Here is a 17,200-nt window from a genome sequence, read left to right as displayed (position 1 = left end):
GTTAGACACTTAACTGACTGGGCCACCCAGGCGCCCCTCCAGTGTTTTCATTTTTAAAGACATAATGCCTACTCCACCAAAACTCCTTAAAGTTTCTCTACACATCTTGGGCACCTAACCTCATTTCTTTTGGTCATCACTTCTTCTTTCCCTCTTATTATTTGCATGCATCTCTATTTTGTTAACCACTATAATCATCTATTTAAATATGTGTTCCAGAGCTAAGCAGTAGGCTCGAGAAAGGCAGAAACTAGGTCTTCCTGTTCTATTTCATTCAGCTACTAACACAAACGAGGCTGAGAGTAGACCTTCAACTGTCTCTTTGAATGAAATAGAGGCATATGTGCAAAAAAAGAATTTTTAGCTACTTATTACTCTTCAGAGGTGCTACAAGATCAGAGTTGATATAATTTCTCTTTTCATTTTTTTAAAATGTGGACTGAGCTTAAAATGGAAGTCTAATTTTTAAATTTTTTTTTGTTTATTTCTGAGAAAGAGAGAGACACAGAGTGTGAGTGGGGGAGGGACAGAGAGAGAGAGGGAGACCAGAATCCGAAGCAGGCTCCAGGCTCTGAGCTGCTGGCACAGAGCCTGACATGGGGTTTGAACTCGTGAACTGTGAGATCATGACCTGAGCCCAAGTTGGACGCCCAACTAACTAAGCCATCCAGGCACCCCTCTAATTTTTTTTAGGTTTATTTATTTTGAGAGAGATGGAAACAGCACAAATGAGGGACGAGTAGGGGTGGAGGGGGGTGGGAGGGAGATAATCCCAAGCAGGCACCCTGCTGCCAGCACAGAGCCTGATAGTGGGCTGGAATCCATGAAACCATGAGTTCATGACCTGAGCTGAAACCAAGAGTCAGACACCCGACTGAGCCACCCAGGCGCCCCTAAAATGGAAGTCTAAAGTTGAAGTGCTGCTTGGCTTTTGGTTTCAGGGTTGCTAAAAGCTTTTACCATAGCACTGAAACCAGTAACAAAATGCCAAACCATGCAAGAGAGCAAAAACATCTCTGAAGTAGTACCATTTGAATAATCATAGCAACGTCTTAGATATTAATTCACAATACTACCTCATATAATAATTAGCTCAAGGAGGAAACTAACTAGTTTTCTTTTTGCACCAGGCAACCAGCCTCTCCCCCACCTGAGGTACCAAAGTATTATTTTAAAAACCTGAAGCTGCAATTTTAGAAAGCAACTCATGTTTACATTTGCCAGTACATAGACACATGAACAATGACTGCTGTGCCAAAAGTATCTTATCAAGGATTTTTTATCAATCAATATTTAGAATCCACTCTAGATAAATTAACAGAAAGGTAATTTATTAAAGAATAGTGTCACTGTCACATTATGCCACTGAAAGGGCTGAAAAAACAGATGCAAAGGTAACGTCACCCAAAATAATGCGGCAGAGGTGGCCTTGAGTAAGGAAATCACTATCCCTGCTACCCCAAATACCAAATGTCTAAATTCACATCTATTACCACTGCCAGGACCAAAGTCACTTCTTCATTAGGAACTCAACCCCCCCCACCTCACTTAAAGCTGACCACCTCTACTGCCACTCCCTCCTGCAAAATCAAAGTTATGAACAGAACCCTCATTTCATTACACTGTGTATTTTTTCAAGCAAAAGTGATCTGTGGGTCTATCTACTAGTGGCTCTTAATTTAAGATGCATCCATCTAATTATAAGAGCATCTGGGAATTAGAGTAATGACAAGTATATACACTGAAGAGACTTGACTCCTAATATGGGCATGTCTACAAATACAGAAAGCCACTCAAACTGGGGGCCCCAAATATGACAAATATTCACTATAAAAGATTAAAGCTAACTTTAAAATACAAAATGTATTATACTATGTATACTTAATTTATAAATAAGTACCCAAATACTGTGGGATTATGACAAAAATTTGCCTTTTACTGATGGAATGCACTTTTTTAGAGTTTAAGGTTTTATTTTAATACAGTGTTTTATCAATTTCAGGTGTACAGTATAGTGATTCAATAATCCTATACATTCTCAGTGCTTGTGTTAAGTGTACTCTTTATTCCCTATCACCTGTTTCACCCACTTCCCCCCCCCACCTTCCCTTTGGCAACCATCAGTTTGTTCTCTATATTTAGATTAATAACGTGAACAGAATTTGTGACCACGAAGTTTCAATGTTTCATATGACATTTTGTAATCACAAGTGTTTAGAAATATTCAAACGAATCATTCCTAGGTGATAGGAGAAATTGACAAAATCAAGGAAACAAAAATGACAGACTGTCTTACGAGAGATTTTAGATGTTGCCATATTTTTTTCAGAAATCAGTTTCTTCTTTGGAGAAGAAACACAGAATTACTCAAAGGTCAAACATGGAAGGGTTCCCAATTTAGTCAAACATGTTATTATAACCTCCATGTAGCTAAAGACATAAATATAAAGAGTGACATGTCCCTATGTGTTTAACACAATTCAAAGAAATATATTATGCTCAGTGCGTGCCTAATAGTCAAGCGCCCAACTTCTGCTCAGATCATGATCTCAACAGTTTTCCACGTTTGACTGAGCCTCTCAATGGGCTCTCTATTGTCAGCGCAGATCCGGCTTCTGACTCTCTGTCTGTCTGTCTCTCTCTCAAAATAGACAGACAGATAGACTGAAATCTATCAAGTTCCAAAGCAATGAGGTTAGATTTTAAACAGAGTTTAAAAACCAAATGCTTTTCGGTGCAGGTGGTGATGAAAAGAGCCCACCTCACTTCAGAGGCCAGAAGAGACTGAGATCAAGGGTCAGAGTCAGGAGTGATGGGGCTGTTGCCCAGATGGTGCCAAGAAATTCCTGGTAAGCTCCCACTCAGGTGATGTGCACCACACAGCAATTAATATTTGATACTGAGAAAGAAATCTTTTCCTTCTGTTACTGAAAACTCAGTGCTTGGCAGGATTGTGTTGGCACAATGGCCATTACCTGCCTTCTACTCACCTCCTGGAATACCTGAGCTTCCTACCTTCTAAGACGTTGTTTGCCCATGCAAAGTCCATATCCCAAGCATGTGAGAATAGAAAAAATCAATTCAGTAACTAAAGGATCAGAGCCCTTTTCTGCAAACTTGGGTGTCAGCCAGGACATGAAAGCCTGATGCCTTCCTGCCCTGACTGAAATCAGGATACAGGGCTTTGGCGAAAAAGGCTCCCAAGTGTTGCTAGTGAATGTTCCCCTTCCACCTGGTCCACTGAGATTTCTTACTCCAAGGACACCAAGCTTGCCCAAGGAAAACGGGATGCACTGTTTCATTACCCATTTAATAATCAATCAAAATTAATTAGATACCTTTCAGCAGCATACTATCCATAAATCTGATGTGTCCCTTGCTAATGATGCCAAGAATAATCAAAGTGTGAAGCTGTGGCATGCAGACAGCAGTACTCTGGGAATATTTATCTTTTTGCCAGCCTACTTAAGAGTATACACTCTGGGGGCGCCTGGGTGGCTTAGTCGGTTAAGCGTCCGACTTTCGCTTAGGCCATGATCTCGCGGTTCGTGGGTTCGAGCCCCGCGTCGGGCTCTGTGCTGACTGCCAGGTCAGAGCCTGGAGCCTGTTTCAGTCTGTGTCTCCCTCTCTCTCTGACCCTCCCCTGCTCAGCTGTCTCTCTCTCTCTCTCTCCTAGAAATAAATAAAAATATTAAAAAAAAAAATTACTTTAAAAAAAGAGTATACACTCTGAAAGCTCTTAATGTACACAAAAACACATATATAAGGATGGATACTGCAGCTCTGATCCCATAAGTGTTAAGGCTAAGAACAAATATAAATATCTATCTATATGTAAATGGTTCAATAAAATGCAGTATACTTTTAACACGAATAAAAAATGTTTTTTTTAACATTTAAAAAAAAAAGATAGGCCTGTATACACTAACATGGAAAGTGCTCCACTGTTCATTGGAAACAAAAATCAAGTTGCAAGCCAAGCATTCTGTTTTATCATTTATGTTAACAAACACAAAATCACAGTATAAATAAATATGTAAGTTATATAAAAACAGAAAAGGTCAAAAGGTTGTAACACCAACAATTAACAATTGAACTATAAATTACTAAGATTTATGAAACAGGGAAAATGTATAAAGGACAAGCAGGAATAGTTAACCACAAAATTTCATTTTTACGTATTGAACTACTTAATGCCATTTTGACAAGTTTAAAGGAAACAAGCAATTCACTACTGTAATTCATAGTTTTTCTAAGAGTCAGCAATGTTTATCAAAAGCCTTAAAAATATACATTCTTTTAAAAATAGAATTACCATATGATCCAGTAATTCCACTACTGGGTATTTACCCAAAGAAAAAGAAAACACTATTATGAAAGATGCATGCACTCCTATGTTTACTGCAGCACTATCTGCAATAACCTTTATTAGCTACCCTGTCTGTGATATTGCCATAGTAGCCCAAATGAACTAAAACACCAACCACAGAGGATTTGTTCAAAAACTGTAGTCCAGCCATAAAAAGACTATCCCAGAGCCTTAAAATCAGATTGTATATAAAACTGGTGAAATATAAATAAGTTCTGTGGACTGTACCAATATCAATTTGCTGGCCATTTACATCATACTATAGTTATGGCAAGGCGTTACTATTTGGAGAAACTGGGCTTAAAAGTATGTGAAAGCACCCTGTAAGTTTTTTGGGCAACTTGTGAATCCACAATTATTCCAAAATAAAATTTTTATAAATGGGGGAAATATTGTAGAAGGCACTGAAAATGTTCATAGAAACTTAGGGGAAAAAAAGCAAGCTGCTACCTTATTAAAGAAATTTTGAGTTTTGTGAAATAATGCACAAGCACAGAAAAGAATGGAGAGACTAAAAGTCAATGTTATGAGTGATTATCTCTGAGCAGTAGCATTTTAATTTTCTTATTTCTGCTTTTCTGTATTTTCCTACATGTAATAACATCTACTGCTTTTACAATAGGTAAATAGATAATGAAACACTGAACACCTAAATTAAAAAAAACATCAACTGGGAAAATCATTCTAGGCAAGTGACATAAAAGACTATTGTCTTCAAAGCAGATAAGAGAAGTATACAAACAAGCAAAAGGACAAATTCACAGCTAATAAACATGGAAGAACATTCAATCACACTAGTCACTGAAAACATGCAAAATAAATCAATTATTTCATTTTAATCCAAATGGTGAGTTTTTATAAATTAGAATGCCTGATGCTGACAAAGATAGAGTAACCTGGGCAACAGTATAAACTGTCCTTGCTGTCCTTGGGGCGCCTGAGTGGCTCCGTAAGTTAAGCATCCGACTTCAGCTCAGGTCATGATCTCATGGTTCTGGGTTCAAGCCCCGCGTCCGGCTCTGTGCTGACAGCTAGCTCAGAGCCTGGAGCCTGTTTCAGATTCTGTGTCTCCCTCTCTGACCCTCCCCTGCTCACGCTGTCTCTCTCTCTCTCTCTCTCTCTCTCTCCCCTAGAAATAAATAAAAATATTAAAAAAAAAACTGAAAACTGAAAACATCCAACAAAAAAAGTTGATGTGTTTTTCTAGGACAAATAGTCTTTAAAACAACACAAAAATGAATCCGACGAGACAGTTAACTACAACAAAGGCTTATTTTTTATTTAAATTCTTGAATAACAATGTTTGGTTAATTTTGTCTACGGTTTAATAAGGAACTCCATCAAAGTCCTTATCTCTCACACAGAACTAGAAGCAAGTCCCTAAGCTACAGAGTCACATAAAACATCTATCAAAGGATATAAACTATACAAGTGCACTCTGAAACTATAACTATCTGCCAAAATCACCACAAAAATATTCAAATTGTCAATCCATAAAACTGACAGAAAAATCACCACCTCTATTTCTAAGCAATATATGTCATCACCAAACAAGCCTAAAGTGGTCTTCATAATTGGTCCATTTTATGCCATTTTATTTATCCTATGTGGGTGGGGAGAGATATAAATGAAGGGAAAAATCAGAGACATTAAGTTCAGGACAAAATGATGCCTTCTGTTCATAAAAGCAGTTTTAAGGTAACAGAACACAAGTCAGGAAAAAGTCATCATGAATATGCTAAAACCATCTCTTTGGTCATACATAACCATTTGCTTCACTTACCTATTTACTATAAGAAACAGAAATTCCAAGTCACTTAATCCTACAAATGCTAAAAAACAAAGTGTATAAACTGATTTATACACAATAAGATGTATAAATTTGCCTCATGGCAAATCAATCATCCAGGTTTAATTTTTTTGTCTCTAATATTGAGAGGACCACTAAATTACAAGTACTTTAAAAAAAAAAAAAGACACAAAACACCTGTCCTTTCATCCAGCATAAACCTCAGGGTCCTACGAAAAGATGGTTAGGGGTATTTCATGGAAAACAAAAATGGAAAATTAAAATGGGAATTTTTCACCCATTCTGACAGAGAAGAATAACAACTAACATTTATGGAACACTCAATTCATCTTCAAAACAAATTCAATTAAATACTTTTATGATCCACATTTTGTAGATAAGAAAAAAACTACTTTACTAAAGGTAATCTGCCCAATGTTGCAAAGCTAATAAAGCAGAGGCAGGATTTGGACCTAGGCAGCAGGGAGAGTCTGCCAATACATTTTTACAGCGGCTCTTAGCCACTACACTACAGTTAGTTACCTCAGAGAAAACTTTAAGACAACCAGTTATATACTATTTAAGGAATATAATAAATCTCCTCACCAAGCCAAATGGTCCCTGTTCAGTTCTGCCTAGAGTAGCTAATAATCCAGAAAATATGGATACACCACGAATTTAATAGGGTTCTCAGGGTTTGCAGAAGTCAATGCAGCTGTGCACTAATTTCTATCTCAGGGCCAAGGTAATCTTCTATCCTAGGGCCACAGTTAATTTTCAGTTTAAAAAAAAAAGTAATATTCATGGCAGTTTATGCAATAAAATGTATCCTCTATCACAAAATACTTTTCTTTATCTGAATGATTTTGTCAGCAAGCTCCACAATGGTAGTGACTTTGTGTAAGGTAAACCAGTAAACTGCTCTCTAGCACCTTCAACAATGATTAGCACACAGGAGGCCAACAAATAACATTTATTGAATCAACGGATGAATAAATGTTGTATGAGTGTTTCTCAAATTTTACTGTGCATAAGAATCATCTACGGATCTTGCATTTTATAATGCATTCTGATTCAGCACTTCAGGGACAGGGACTGAGAGTATTCTAACAAGCCCCTGGATAAATAAGTTTGCTGCTGGTCTACAGCTCACATTTTGAATAAAAAGGTAACTGGACCATCCTAAGTCACTTTCCCTAAGCTCTTCAGGTAGTCAAGAATCAGGATTCACCTACTCTCCACTGTGGAAGAAAACCCAAAGCTTATTCATCAGTAAAGCTATAACTGCCGATCCTCTAGTCTCAGAGGGAAAGATAAGATTTATATACCCCAATTCTCACTACATCTCAGTCAGATGGCATCTGCTGATTGTTCGTAAACAAAAAACAAAACAGCCTTCCACAGATTAGTGGCCTAGCTTTTGGGAGGTCATGGATTACTTTGAGAATATAATCAAACTACAGACTTCTTCCTAGAAAGTTCTATATAGGAGATTCATGAACTAACCTTTTTAAAAAATAGGAATTCTATTGATATTTAGCATTTAAATAATTTCTTTTTTAATGTTAGAGTGAGAAACTGCACATGTGCACAGGGGGAAGAGGAGAAAAAGCAGATGAAGGGAGACAAAAAATCTTAAGCAAACTCCACATTCAGCAAGGATCCCTATATGGGGCTAGACTCTATGACCCTAGGACCATAACCTGAGCCGAAATCCAGAGTCTGATGCTCTGGGCCATCCAGGCACCCCAGCATTTAAATAATTTAAATAGTCCTTGACATACTGAGCCATTTTACTTCAAATTGTCATCTGATAAAGCCAATGGTTAACTACACAAATGAAACTTTTAAAATCTTCCAACTTTAACTATCAAAATTAAATTATCAAAATAACCCTTTTCAGGAGCACCTGGCTCAGTCAGTTAGGTGTCAGACTTCATTCAGCTCAGGTCATGATCTCACGGTTCGCGAGTTCAAGCCCCATGTGTGGCTCTGTGCTGACAGCTCAGAGCCTGAAGCCTGCTTGGGATTCTGGGTCTCCCTCTCTCTCTGCCCCTTCCCTCACTTGTGCACGTTCTCTCAAAAATAAATAAACATTTTAAAAAATTAAAAATAAAAAACAATCCTTTTCAGAAACGTGTAGAGTCAAGTCAGCAGTCTGTTATTTTCAAATGAAAACAACCAGAAAGCCGAGATGAGACTTCCCTTTCATAAGTGTATATGAAAGCAGCAGCTCACATGTAATGCTTATTATGCACCAGATACTGTAAGTACTTTACATTAACTGTCAATCTTAACAACCTTATGTGATATGTTAACATTATGCTCATATATTACTCCTATCCTCAATTTATACATAAGAAAATGGAGAAACAGGTGAAACAACTTGCTTACGGTCATAAAACTAGAAAAGGGGTAGAGCCTGAACAGCAGCCTGTCCCCAGTACACTGTTCTTAACCTACTCTTTTACACAACCCTGTAGATAAATGTATCTTATTATTATTAACCACTGCCCTTGCTTTTTTCTTCATCTAGCTCAAAAAGCTAAAATAATCCTGTATTTCTCTTACCTTGCTTAACTGCAAATTTTTGTAAATCCTACAAATTTACATTTCTCACAGCCAATTCAACAACAAATATTTTAGTATCAACTTAAGTGCACTATAGTAGTGATATGGGATCGCTTCTCAGCCTTTTGGCTAAGATCAAGTATACAGTAGTGATATGGGGGGGGGAAACTGCCAGTTAAGCACACAGTGAATTCCTGGTCTCTTCTGAAAAATTAAAAGTTACACAAATCAGGACGCTTTTGAAAATGAAACAGTGTAGGACATTTGTTCCAGTAAACAGGTGTATGCTGTACTATTTAGGGCAAAATGGGAGGTATGATCACACTACCTATTTTATAGTTTGCAGTAACTAATAGGATGAAATACTGACCAGCTATGTACAACACAAACCCTGGATTACTCCTGACTTTTCTGCTTTGACACAGAAAATGCTTTTCTCTTGCCTCAACAATATATGAACCAAACAAAACCTAACTTCTCATCCTCAGAGTCTGGTTTTGAGTCTACAGTTCATATCCTACCTCTAGTAATATTCACCTAAAGTGCTCCTCTGTCTTTGGTTTAGAGTCAGTCATTTATAAATACAGAGATATTTCCTGAACTACAGTTTGGCTTAAAAACGTGGCTCTTGGGGGGCGCCTGGTGGCTTAGTTGGTTAAGCTTCCGACTTTCGCTTAGGTCATGATCTCACGGTTCGTGGGTTCGAGCCCCGCGTCGGGCTCTGTGCTGACTGCCAGCTCAGAGCCTGGAGCCTGTTTCAGAGTCTGTGTCTCCCTCTCTCTCTGACCCTCCCCTACTCATGCTGTCCCTCTCCTAGAAATAAATAAAACATTAAAAAAAAATTTAAAAACAAAAAAACAAAAACGTGGCTCTTGGGGCACCTGGGTGGCTCAGTTGGTTGGGTGTCTGACTTCCACTCAGGTCATGATCTCATGACTCGTGGGTTCGAGCCCCGCATCAGGCTCTGTGCTGACAGCTAGCTCAGAGCCTGGAGCCTCCTTCAGATTCTCTGTCTCACTCTCTCTCTGACCCTCCCTTGCTTACCCTGTCTCTCTCTCTCAAAAATAAATAAAACACTAAAAAAAAATTTTTTTAACTGTGGCTCTGTTACAAGGTAACAGACAGAAAAGACACATGGGTATGTGACATTCAAAAGTTTCTTTTTCTGACATTTACCTATACTTGTACATTAGAAAAAATTTTCTTCCTAAGAGAGTAAATATAGGGGCGCCTGGGTGGCTTAGTTGGTTAAGCGTCCGACTTTCGCTTAGGTCATGATCTCGCGGTTCGTGGGATCGGGCCCCGCGTCGGGCTCTGTGCTGACTGCCAGCTCAGAGCCTGGAGCCTGTTTCGGTCTGTGGCTCCCTCTCTCTCTGACCCTCCCCAGCTCACACTCTCTCTCTCTGTCTCCTAGAAATAAAATAAATAAATAAATAAATAAATAAATAAATAAAATAAAATAAAATAAAAGAGGAAATATAAATCATTTATTTGCATTTTATCATTTGATTTCTTTAAATTTTGCATATAAATTAGTCTGTATTTTAACATACTGCAAACTTCATTCTTGTATTAAAACTAAACGCCCAATTAAAAGTATACTCTTAAACCATAAAAAATTTAAAGTAAGACAATTACTGTTTGGCTTACTTACCCAGAATCAGGGTAAACTAGTAACACAGTTGGAATTAGAATTCAAAAAGGTATCTCTTTTTTAAAGGTATACATCTCTCTTTTTCTTTTAATGTTTATTCACTACTGAGAGAGAGAGAAAGAGAGAGAGAGAGAGAGAAACAGAGCCCTGGAAGGGGAGGGGCAGAGACAGAGGAAGACAAGACGTGGGGCTCAAACTTGTGAACTGCGAGATCATGACGTGAGCAGAAGTGAAGACGCTCAACCGAATGAGCCACCCAGGCGCCCCTAAAGGTATACATCTCTTAAGTCAGTTTTTGCAGTTACCAGTGCCATTATCATGTAGTTTTAATAAATTTTCCAAAAATGTTCAACAACTCAAACACAAATTTCAGTAATTTTGGAAGCCTACTATTCATATACTGGACAATTTACATCACAATAGAGTTGCTATGATGATCAAATGATAGTTGTGGGTCAAGCCCATCTCTAGACTGTGTTACAAGGCTTAATACATAAACACCATAGACACTACCTGAATTTGTCAGAAAAGATTATTATTCCCAAATTACAGATAGGAACTTGAGATTCCCAAAAGTTGTCACTTATCTAAGATCATACAACTAACATTTGAACCTAGGATTCCAAAACCCTTACATAAAAATCACAGGGTATAATACAAAAGTTTACAAGACCTTCAAGCCTGGAAACCTCCCTCAAGAATTAAACGTTAAAGAAAACAAAATTTAAGCGAAACACAAATATAGAAACAATAAAATAAAATGCTATGAACACCTTCAGAACTTAAGAGTCATTTTCCATGTTCACTTAAGGATCTTCAAAGAGGAGGTAAAAATCTTTTTTTTATGACTTCACAATGATAGCTGGATTAGAGTTTCTCAACTTCCTCTACTTTCTGCTCCTCTGCAATACAGACTCAGACCCCATTTCAACCACATAGTCAAACTTTTTTTAAAAATTTATTTGAGAGGGGCGCCTGGGTGACTTAGTTGGTTAAGCGTCCGACTTTCGCTTAGGTCATGATCTCACGGTTCGTGGGTTCAAGCCCCGCGTCGGGCTCTGTGCTGACTGCCAGCTCAGCTGGAGCCTGTTTCAGAGTCTGTGACTCCCTCTCTCTCTGACCATCCCCTACTCATGCTGTCTCTCTCCTAGAAATAAATAAAACATTAAAATAAAAAAATTTAAAAAAAAATTTATTTGAGAGAGAGAGAAAGAGAGAGAGCGAGCGCGCGCACATGCTAGAGAGCAAGCGCACACGCTTGAGCAGAGAAGGGGGAGACATGGGGGGTGGAGAGAGAAAGAATACCAAGTAGGCTCTGCCCTGTCAACACAGTGCCTGACTCAGGACTCGAACTCACTCATGAGCAGTGAAATCATGACCTAAGCTCAAATCAAGACTCAGATGCTTAACTGCCTTTGCCACCCAGGCACCCCCAAAATCTTTTCTTAAGCTCCCAGGTAGCAGACCAAAATTTGAAAAATGATTTGAAAAATCAAGATTTGATTTTAAAAATGATCCCATCTAGTATTAAGGAATATGGAACTGCCTGAAAGCCCAAACCCACACTGATACAAAATAGTTCAGTATCAATATTCCTAGCTTCTGGTTTTTCAGAAAACTGTAAACCAGTTCACTGTAATCTGAAGCACCATGAGGTATGTTTACATCTTTATGTTCATTTATAAGCAATTTATTCTACTTTTCACGTTTCAAAAATCATTCCTGGGGCATCTGGGTGGCTCAGTCGGTTAAGAGCCCGACTACGGCTCAGGTCACGATCTCTGGTTTGTGGGTTCAAGCCCCATACTGGGCTCTGTGCTGACAGCTAGCTCAGAGCCTGGAGCCTGCTTCAGATTCTGTATCTCCCTCTCTCTCTGACCCTCCCCTGCTCACGCTGTGTCTCTCTCTCAGAAATAAAAACGTTAAAAAAATTTTTTTTAAATCATTCCTACTTCATTTTCAGTCCATTATATCTGAAAATATTTCTACTTGACAATATTTTTATTCATGTTTAAATTCTGCATCTACCTCCAATAAATATTCCCAAACCAAGTTGTTCAAAAACCACTACTCACTTATTTATAACTTCTCTTGGCAATCATTTCACAACTTGTTTAGGCACTTTCCTCTTCTAAGTCATTAAAAAATTTTTTCCATTCATCTAATAACTTTTAATAAATAAATTTAAATTACCAGGAAAAAACATTACTGTATCTGGGGCGAAAAGCGTAACATTATGATTTCTATAATATAAAGTAAATGAAAATTATCTAGGTAAATTATCCCATCTCAGATTCTAAGGTTAACCTAAAATTTAAAATATTATTACCTAAAAAAGCAGAAAACTTTAGAAGTCAAATTATTTTTAAAATTATGTAAGCGTTGGGGGAAGAAGAGAATGGGCAGCTATTGTTTAATGTGCACAGGTTTGGTTTTGCAAGATGAAGAGTTCTGGATGTGGATGGTGGGGATGTTTGCACAGCAATGTAAATGTACTTAACAATCCTGAACTATATATACACTTAACAATGGTTATGATGGTTCAATTTTATGCTATCTGTATTTTATATTTTACTTATTTATTTTTTTTAATTTATTTTGGGAGACAGAGAATGTGCGGGAGAGAGGCAGAGAGACGGGGAGAGGGAATCCCAAGTGGAACTGAGAGACATGACCTGAGCCAAAACCAAGAGCTGGAAGCTTAACTGACAGCCACCCAGGCGCCCCAGTGTTACCTGTATTTTTTCATTTTTTGGGGGCGCCTGGGTGGCTTAGTCGGTTAAGCGTCCGACTTTCGCTTGGGTCATGATCTCGCGGTTCGTGGGTTCGAGCCCCGCTTCGGGCTCTGTGCTGACTGCCAGCTCAGAGCCTGGAGCTTGTTTCAGAGTCTGTAACTCCCTCTCTCTCTGACCCTCCCCTGCTCACGCTGTCTCTCTCTCTCTCTCTCTCTCTCTCTCCTAGAAATAAATAAAACATTAAAAAAAAAATTTAAAATGTTTTATTTATCTTTGAGAGAGAGAGAGAGAGAGAGCGAAAGAGAGAGAGAGAGAGAGAGCATGAGCGGGGAGGGGCAGAGACAGGAGACAGAATCTGAAGCAGACTCCAGGCTCTGAGCTGTCAGTACAAGCCTGACACCGAGCTTGAACTCACCAACTGCAAGATCATGACCTGAGTGAAGTCAGACACTTAACTGACTGAGCTACAAAGGTGCCCCTCATTTTTTGTTGAAAAATGTTTATTTATGAATTATCCAAACATTTTTACCTCTTCTCAGAAAGCCAAGCATTGTATCTGCCTCCTTCAGAACAGAATGAGGAAAAAAAACCAATAACTACTGAAGTCAATATAGCTCTTTGCAAGACTAAATTTTAAAAAAGTTACATCTAAGTGTTCCTTAAAATAGGATTCCCTGTCTGCCTATAGATTTCTATTACAGTATAGCTAGGTTCTAATTCTAGCTTCAATATTCACGAACTGTATAATCTTAGGCAAGTTTCTTATAGTCTTCGTGCCTTAGTTTACCTCTAAAATGGAGATAACAATTCTACCTACCTCACAGTCAGGCTTCTACAAATGTATACATGCAAAAACACATAAGCACAACATATGTGTACATCACTATTATTATAGTGTTATTATATTTACTATTATCTCTCCCATGAATTCCAGTTATAAACTAGTTAAGCAGAGATCTTTCCAGAAAAATGCACACAATATTTTGAACACAACAGCAAAGCACTCCAATTCCAGATTAGAGAAGTCTCACCAAACATGATCCACAAGCAACCTGGTTTATGGTAAAGTGGTTCTTAACCTCTCTTAGGCCACAGACCCCTTTAGTAGTCCAATTAATCTACAGATCTCTTTTTAGGATATGTTTTTAAGTTTTAAAATGTACAGAATCAGAAAATAAACCAATTATGTTATAATTATCAAAATATTTTAAAATTTCTACCTTAGTAATAAATGTACTTCTTTACTAATGCATTAAATAACAGGATTAAAAAAATTTTTTTAATGTTTATTTTTGAGAGAGAGAGAAAGAGAGAGACTGAGACAAGAGCACAGGCAGGGGAGGGGTAAAGAGGGAGACAGAAGCCAAAGTAGGCTCCAGGACTGGAGCTGTCAGCACAGAGCCCAATGCAGGGCATGAGCTCCCGGAACTGTGACATCATGACCTGAGCTGATGTTGGACACTCAACCGTCTCAGCCAACCAGGTGCCCCTAAATAACAAGATTTTTAAGCGTATAGTAACAAGGACTAATGAACAATATTTCAAGATACATGCAAAAAGTGCAATATATGAAAATATTTCTTGTTGCATCCATTGAAATTTCAATTCTAGATTTTAATTAGAAGCTAGTAAAAATAAACAAAAAAACTGTTTTCCTCAGCAAAGTTCATTGACTTCCTCAATTCTATTTAAGGACCCAGATTCAGGATCCCTGGCTTAGGGAAAAGTGCAAAAATAAGTTCTGGAGCCAGAGACTTGTGTTCTAGATGCCAGACTTCAGACTTTAGTCCCTACATTATTTGCGCCTGAATGACCTTAGACATCAAACTGAGCTGTGGTTCGCTCATTTAGAATAATTTCCAAATCTTATAGGTTATTCCTATAGTTATAAGGATCAAACATGAGTAAACACGCAAAATGACCAGTGTGTTGTTTTCTTACTGATTTTAATACCATATATTCAGCCCCAAATATTTAGTGACATTGTTAATTTTCAGTAACTCATTATAGGAGTAAAATTAAAAACCACATACTGATTCACAAAGAAAGTGATTAATGGAAATATTAATCTCATGTAACAGTTCAATAAGAGTCAAGATTTGGCATTAGAATGACCTGTATCTAAACTCCAACTCTACTACTGTTTTTTTTTTAATTTTTTTAATGTTTTATTTATTTCTAGGGGAGAGAGAGAGAGAGACAGCGTGAGCAGGGGAGGGTCAGAGAGTGAGGGAGTCACAGACTCTGAAACAGGCTCCAGGCTCTGAGCTGGCAGTCAACACAGACCCTGACGCGGGGCTCGAACCCACGAACCGCGAGATCATGACCTAAGCGGAAGTCGGACGCTTAACCGACTAAGCCACCCAGGCGCCCCACTACTACTCTACTTCTAAGTTACTTAACCTCTCAACCTCAGTTTTCTCATCTGTTAAACGCTGCAGTTGTTTTTAGAAACGACTGGATCTAGCTTAAACACTCAATAAATGGAGCTATTATTTAAGTTCACATTTTAACAAAGCCAAAGGAATCAATTTGGAACTCAAAAGTTTATTTTGGAATTCATGTTCATATAAATAAAAGTTCACATTCACTTGCCCACCAGAACACATACACACTTAAAATCTAAAGCATCTGCATGGCATAACGTTCCTAATACAAAATGGCACGGTTTAAAATCATACTGATTTATCAATATGATTTTAAAACAACAAAAAACCCCAAAACCAAAACAAACAAAAAACCCCAAATGAGGATAAAAAATGGTAAACAGAATGGGTTTAGTAATTGCAAATCTTTTCATGATTTACTTCGAATATTCCAATAAATGTTTATTATGTCCAGACTACTAGACATACTCTAAAGTAGCTCTTTAAAACCCAATGTAAAGATCTCTAATTTATCAGCTACACGCTGTCAGTTAGATTTTTTTTTAAAAAATTTAATCAAGTGTTTACTTTAAGCCGGAATATTACGAGTACGATCCATCCCACCCTCCGAAAAAAAAACCTGGCCCCGGCTTCTCGATCCATTATACAACCTGTAAATTCCTTCCCTCATTGAAAAGATTCTTTTTATGGTCATAGTTAACAAGTGCCAAGTTGCGAAGTTGCAGCTTTGCTGGTTTGACGTTTTCACAATGCAAGAACAATATGATCTGGAATCTACTCAAAGCATTAGCCAGGCAGTCAGCTGATGCTCACTGCACACAAGAGAAAAGACAGAAATAAGAGAAATTAAACCTCGTATTTGTGCAAGGCAGGTATCCCCCACCTTTAAAACTAAAACAGGCCAGCAGACGTTCCAGTTGAAATAAAAGCAGTTCCGTTGTTAAACAACATATGAAAAACGGCTTTCCCCGGACTATGCTGTTCTCATGCTTGGAATTTTCCTTGTATAAGGGCTTTTATCCGTTCATAAAACCAACCCCTCATCACGGAGCCACTGCCTGAGTAACTTTTACAAAAGGTCAAAGCGGTGCCTTTCAAGGCTTCCAAAGCCTACTGGCGTCTCCTCCGTTCACAGTAATTCGCTTTCCACCCACAGAACGTTCCAGAGACTTAGGGACGGGAACCAAACAAAATTTGGTGGGGGTTGCTAAGAAGAAGCTTTCAACTTTCTCTTCAACACACTTATACCAAATTTCACCTTCCTCCCTCCTCGGCCCCACATGTTGCTTACTCCTCTCCCAGAGGGCCCCGCGAGACCTCGCTCCCCCCCCCCCCACGCGCCCACCTGATTACCCTTTTCTCCGTAGACTCCGCCCCCGCCCTCCTCCCCCACCCCCGGCCTGTTTGCCTCCTCTCGGAGGTCCATATGGGACGGTTCCCCCTTCCTCAGATCCTCACGCCACACCAGACAAGCCTCGATTCTCCACCTTCAATTCTCTCCCCCTCACTTCCCACAGCTTCCTAAAGTGTTGTGGGAGCGCTGAGGGGAGCCGCTGGCCTGCACGGCCCAGGTGCTGTGTCAGCCTATCTGCCGGTTCCGCGGCGTGTACGGCCTGGAAAGTCACATGGCGGTGGGACCGGCCGGCGCCTCCACACTCCTGCTCTCCTCACAGCTGGACATTACCAAGTCCACTC

General features: G+C 38.8%; 1 protein-coding gene across 6 annotated transcripts in view; it reads right to left on the bottom strand.

Moving 5' to 3' along the window:
- Positions 1-17,200, bottom strand: part of LARP4 (La ribonucleoprotein 4) — a 68,753-nt gene that overhangs the window by 48,080 nt on the left and 3,473 nt on the right. Inside the window, exon 1 of one of the 6 annotated variants that reach the window (XM_039241335.1) lies at positions 16,156-16,176. The exons of the other annotated variants lie outside the window; for them this stretch is intronic. The gene's annotated coding sequence lies outside the window, so the exon portion shown is untranslated. Of the gene's footprint in view, positions 1-16,155; positions 16,177-17,200 lie in introns of those variants that run through there. 6 annotated transcript variants of the gene reach the window in all.

Source organism: Hyaena hyaena, unplaced genomic scaffold, assembly GCF_003009895.1.
Source record: "Hyaena hyaena isolate Hyena2069 unplaced genomic scaffold, ASM300989v1 scaffold_192, whole genome shotgun sequence".
Lineage (NCBI taxonomy): Eukaryota > Metazoa > Chordata > Mammalia > Carnivora > Hyaenidae > Hyaena > Hyaena hyaena.
This window is presented reverse-complemented; position numbering and strand designations above follow the sequence as displayed.